This window comes from Lepisma saccharinum, chromosome 23 (genome assembly GCF_977018435.1).
Source record: "Lepisma saccharinum chromosome 23, izLepSacc3.1, whole genome shotgun sequence".
NCBI classification, from domain to species: Eukaryota; Metazoa; Arthropoda; class Insecta; order Zygentoma; family Lepismatidae; genus Lepisma; species Lepisma saccharinum.
In genome coordinates this window covers 27,148,431-27,154,098 of record NC_139251.1, presented here as the reverse complement: position 1 = coordinate 27,154,098, position 5,668 = coordinate 27,148,431, and positions in this window count along the sequence as shown.

The following is a 5,668-nucleotide window of genomic DNA, read 5'->3' as shown; positions in this document are numbered from 1 at the left end:
GCTTATACTCTTTGTAGTGATGGGTCGTTCGTGAACGAGTCGTTCAAAAGTAACGACTCTCTCTTGTGAGCGGTGAACGACTCGTTCACCAGAATTGAACGACACGTTCAAAGAGTCGTATGTGTGCCACGACTCCTCCGCCCGCCAAGCAACTCAAGGAATATAGAAGTATTTTAGGAAGAGCATTCCGAGGCACGGAGCTCTCCCATTGGCCAGAAGCCGCAACGAGCTCTGACGTGACCAAGGGGATCTGTCAAGGGGCGTGGCTCGCTTAGCAATGGAAGCTTACGGGAAATATTTTCATTTTTAATTGTCCATATCTTGGTTCTATTAACCATTTGCAGCAGAATAATAAGCAAAACGCAAGGAATAAGACCTAGGCAATAATATGAAGAAGTTTACAGCACGCAATTACAATAAATGGCGTTATACAAATCAAACAAAAAGTAATAACGACTATCCTCTTATATCGCCCCTACATTGAAATCTGAAGTTGCGTATGGGTAAATAAATACAATTTTACGTATTAAATATTTTGCTACCACACCAATACTTATTATCCTTCATACCTTCAAATTTTCACAGATGTTTGTTATTAATAATTTGTTCATTATAATTTATATATCTAGTATACATAGGATGTCGCTGTTGTTATATGACGTCGCTTTTCTACGTATTTAGGGTAACCGCAACAATAAAAATGAATGATGAAATGATAAATTTGATGGGCTAGATGAGTGTGGCAAGCACTGGTGTACGCAGGGGGGGCTTAAGGGGCTGCAGCCCGCCGAAATTCTTAGAAAATAAAAAAAAATCAAATGAAGACAGTAATGAAGTAAAAAAAAAAAACAACTTTAAAATGACCCCCAATAACTATTTTTGTGTTTGAATAACTTTTAAAACGAAGGATTAAAATGGTAATTGGAGCTCGTATCTAATGAAAATAGAACAGCGACAACGGGATATCAGCGAAATTGATTTTCGTCGATACATTCTATAAACCAATCTCATTCTGTTCAGTAAAGGTTAGATTCATGGCACTGAACCCGCGTATAATTTGAATTGAATTAACATAATCCTTGAGTGAGGTGGAAATGGGTTTTGGATATTTTTTTTTTTTTGTAGATGTGAAAATCTTTAACTAGTGATGCAAACATGCTTTCGCTTACATTAAAGTTTACACTATGGTAAAATTGCAGAAATATTCTACCTAAACTGATTTGTGTTTAAAAAACCGTAACATCAAAATATGATTTTTAGAAATTAATAAATAAATAATAAATGGATAAAATGCAATGTCGTGGGAAAGCGTAATCCCTTAATAAATTCAAGGAAACTCGTGCCAGATCGATGGCGAATCTGGTCAACCGCGTGTTCGACTTTGAATCCCGTCACTGAAGTTCCCGACTTCGAGTCACGTCGTGGGCATTGATGTTCTTTCATCAGTTTCATGTGATCATCACTCATCGCCGCGATTAACCAAAAGTGGTAAAAAAAGCGACGTCAAATAACAAATACATGAACAATAGGCCTGGCCTCTGTCTTGGTTTAGCAATGTGATTTGTTAATCACTATACGGTGGAGGCCGAGGCGGAAATAAATATCAGTAAGAATAAAAATTTATTACAACTTACCCTTCCTGGAGACGAAGTGGAGACAGTGCTACCCACTGTCGTCTTTTTCTCGCTGCACTTGCTTCCATGGACTTGAGTTTCATTAGTTTATTCAAATGTCGAATTCTAATAAAAGTTCTTGTTCTGACATACAGGGAAGTAATCTTTTCGTTAACTTCAGGAAATTTTGACTGAAGTACGGTCTTGAGAGTGTCCATAACTTTATGTTGCTTGGAAACAATTGACCCATGGAAGGATGCAAACACAATCTCAAATTGAATAACTTTTCCCATATCCGAACCACTACGTGCTTTCACCGGGTACCGAACTGGAATCCCTCGATTATAAGGCGATGACGCCACCACTACGCCATCGGGGAGGCCCTCAAAATAGAAATAGATGTGGTGCCAGATTCCTTAAAGCCCCAATTGGTACACTCTGCAACAGCACAAGAATGTTTACCTTTGGCACGCTTATTCATGGTACAGACACCGAATACACGTAATAAGACCTAAAATTACTCGCTTTAATATTCAAGACAAACAGCACAAGCACTTCTGTAAACGAATACCTGATCGCTACTACTGGACCTGCAGATTTTTCTGACATCTGGGAGAAATCTGTGCCTCGAAGTTGGCTTATACCGAACAATGAAAGCCATGTCGCTTTCGGAAACTGGAAGCAATTACTTTCCATTTGAGTGTTCCCAACTGCAGGTATGAACCCCCTCGGTGTACGTCAAATCGTCTATCGTATATCCCTTACCTGGAGGAATCGCTAGCGTAACGCTCTATGAACTCAGAAGCGAACCTTGGTTGAGGCATGGGTGTGTATCATTGTGTGTCTTATCTATTTCATCTTTCATTTTCATTTTATTGTCCTAGTTTGCTCTATATGTCAAAAAGCGACGTGAAATAATAAAACAGATTGATTGAATTGGCGTTTTAAGTCCAGTTTATGTACATTGAGGCTAATTGGGACTGGACCTACAGTTTAAAGTGGGATCCGAACCACTACGTGCCTCCACCGGGTACCGAACCCGGGATCCCTCGATTATAAGGCGATGACGCCACCACTACGCCATCGGGAGGCCCTCAAAATAGAAATAGATGGGAACGTTAATTGGTTCAGTAACGATCTCGCTACTCAGCGAAGGTTTAAGGCTCGAGTCCCGCCTGGACATTGTGTCCCTTTGCGGGTGTCCATCTATTTCATCTATTCATTACTCATCCTCGCCTTCCAATTAGGTAAAAGTTACAGGAAAGCAACCCAAAAATAAGAAAAAAAATATTTGCCTGGTAATGACGCAATTTGACAAGGACGAACGCAAGATTTTTTCACAGGAGAGGCAGCAGAGTAGTAGAAGAATTAGATAACGTCTGTCGCTATTTAATATTCGCAATTTATTTGCACGTACTTATAACTAATTTGCACGGGTTTTAATTAATTTGCATGTACTTAGAATTCATTTGCAAGTACTTAGAATACTTTACATTTATATATTTGCATGTTTATAACTTTTTATGAATATATAATTATTTATTTTATGAAAAATATGTATATAGAAGGTAATTAGAGGTACTAAACGCTATGCATATGTTTTTATATTCATTACTGCAAAGTATGTAATGTATGAATCGATAATATTAATGTTTATAATATTGAAAATAAGAGTTTATGGTTTATGAACAGCTATGAACGGTAGTAATGGGTGTAGGTACAGGTGTTAATGGTACGATTGCGGACGGTCCCGGTATTCGAACCCGCGATATGTAATATTATTAATTAGTACTATGTAATAATGTATGTTATTATTGTATTAAAGACGGTGGTCTCAGACGCTAGACAGAAGACGGTGAACTCCGCGCTCCGCGCTGAGGGTAGAGGAGAAAGGAATTTGGGGAGTGTGCGCTCAAGGTCAAATGACGTCACAACGTCAGAACCCGATTGACCAATCAGAACCGGTTTTTCCAAGGTTAACCAGTACGCAAGAACAGGAGAAAGGTATGCAATGCCGTAGGGCAGGGGAGGGATTCAACCAGACAACAAAGGATGTCTGAGAATGCGCAGCAAGGGTTAAATTTTTTGAAACTGCGCGTCTCTTGTAGAACCGGTTTCCGCCGCCAATTAATATTCCGCTCAGGTTTACCCCAAGGCATAGGACGCTTTAGCGCGGGTGTTAGGCTAGAATGCTTGCATGTTAGAACAGGTTTTTGTCAAAGAAGGCCAAGATTACCGAGAACACTAGAACAAAGGGTTTTGGGATACCCAATTAGATTGGAGCGAGAAATTTACTTTGAACAAGGAGAACGAAGCGTAAGGGTTTTAATCTGTACTAGGAAGAAGGGAGAGCTATCAGGGACGGGGCCTACAGTTTTCACTATTTGCTTTTATCACGAGGTAACGAACCTAGGACCCTTTGATTATTGATTTAGGTAGTAAATTTATGTTACTGTGTGCTATTTAACATATTATTGAGTTTATTTTTTACCAAACTTTGACTTTATGTCAAACATTTTCCCAGCTTATTTTTATTATTACTCAAATAACACTATTTATACTATTCAGGCAACATTTTTTATTAAATTTTGGACTTACAAAGACATTTTTTTCAACTTTTAATTTATTATTTTACAACTTTATGTTAATTTTTTTACCAAAATAACACTATTTGTACTATTCAGGCAACATTTTTTATTAAATTTTGGACTCACAAAGACATTTTTTCAACTTTTAACTTATTATTTTACATTTTTATGTTAATTTTTTATCAAAATAACACTATTTATACTATTCAGGCAACATTTTTTATTAACTTTTGGACTCACAAAGATATTTTTTCAACTTTTTAAGTTATTATTTTACAACTTTATGTTTATTTTTACCAAACTTTGACTTTATGTCAAACATTTTCCCAGCTTATTTTTATTATTACTCAAATAACACTATTTGTACTATTCAGGTAACATTTTGTTATTAAATTTTGGACTCACAAAGACATTTTTTTCAACTTTTAACTTATTATTTTACAACTTTATGTTAATTTTTTACCAAAATAACACTATTTGTACTATTCAGGCAACATTTTTTATTAATTTTGGATTCACAAAGACATTTTTTTCAACTTTTAACTTATTATTTTACAACTTTATGTTTATTTTTACCAAACTTTGACTTTATGTCAAACATTTTCCCAGCTTATTTTTATTATTACTCAAATAACACTATTTGTACTATTCAGGCAACATTTTGTTATTAAATTTTGGACTCACAAAGACATTTTTTTCAACTTTTAACTTATTATTTTACAACTTTATGTTAATTTTTTACCAAAATAACACTATTTGTACTATTCAGGCAACATTTTTTATTAATTTTGGATTCACAAAGACATTTTTTTCAACTTTTAACTTATTATTTTACAACTTTATGTTAATTTTTTTACCAAAATAACACTATTTGTACTATTCAGGCAACATTTTTTATTAACTTTTGGACTCACAAAGATATTTTTCAACTTTTTAAGTTATTATTTTACAACTTTATGTTAATTTTTTACCAAAATAACACTATTTGTACTATTCAGGCAACATTTTTTTATTAATTTTGAATTCACAGACATTTTTTCAACTTTTAACTTATTATTTTACAACTTTATGTTAATTTTTTTACCAAAATAACACTATTTGTACTATTCAGGCAACATTTTGTTATTAAATTTTGGACTCACAAAGACATTTTTTTCAACTTTTAACTTATTATTTTACAACTTTATGTTAATTTTTTACCAAAATAACACTATTTGTACTATTCAGGCAACATTTTTTATTAAATTTTGGAATCACAAAGACATTTTTTCAACTTTTAACTTATTATTTTACAACTTTATGTTGTTTTTTTTAGCAAAATAACACTATTTATACTATTCAGGAAATACTTTTAGTTATATTTTCGACACACAAACTGTGTGTTCTCAACTTTTATTTGTTTATTTCCCAAGTTTAGCCTAATATTTACTCGAATAACACGATTTGAACGTGTTTGGACACACACAC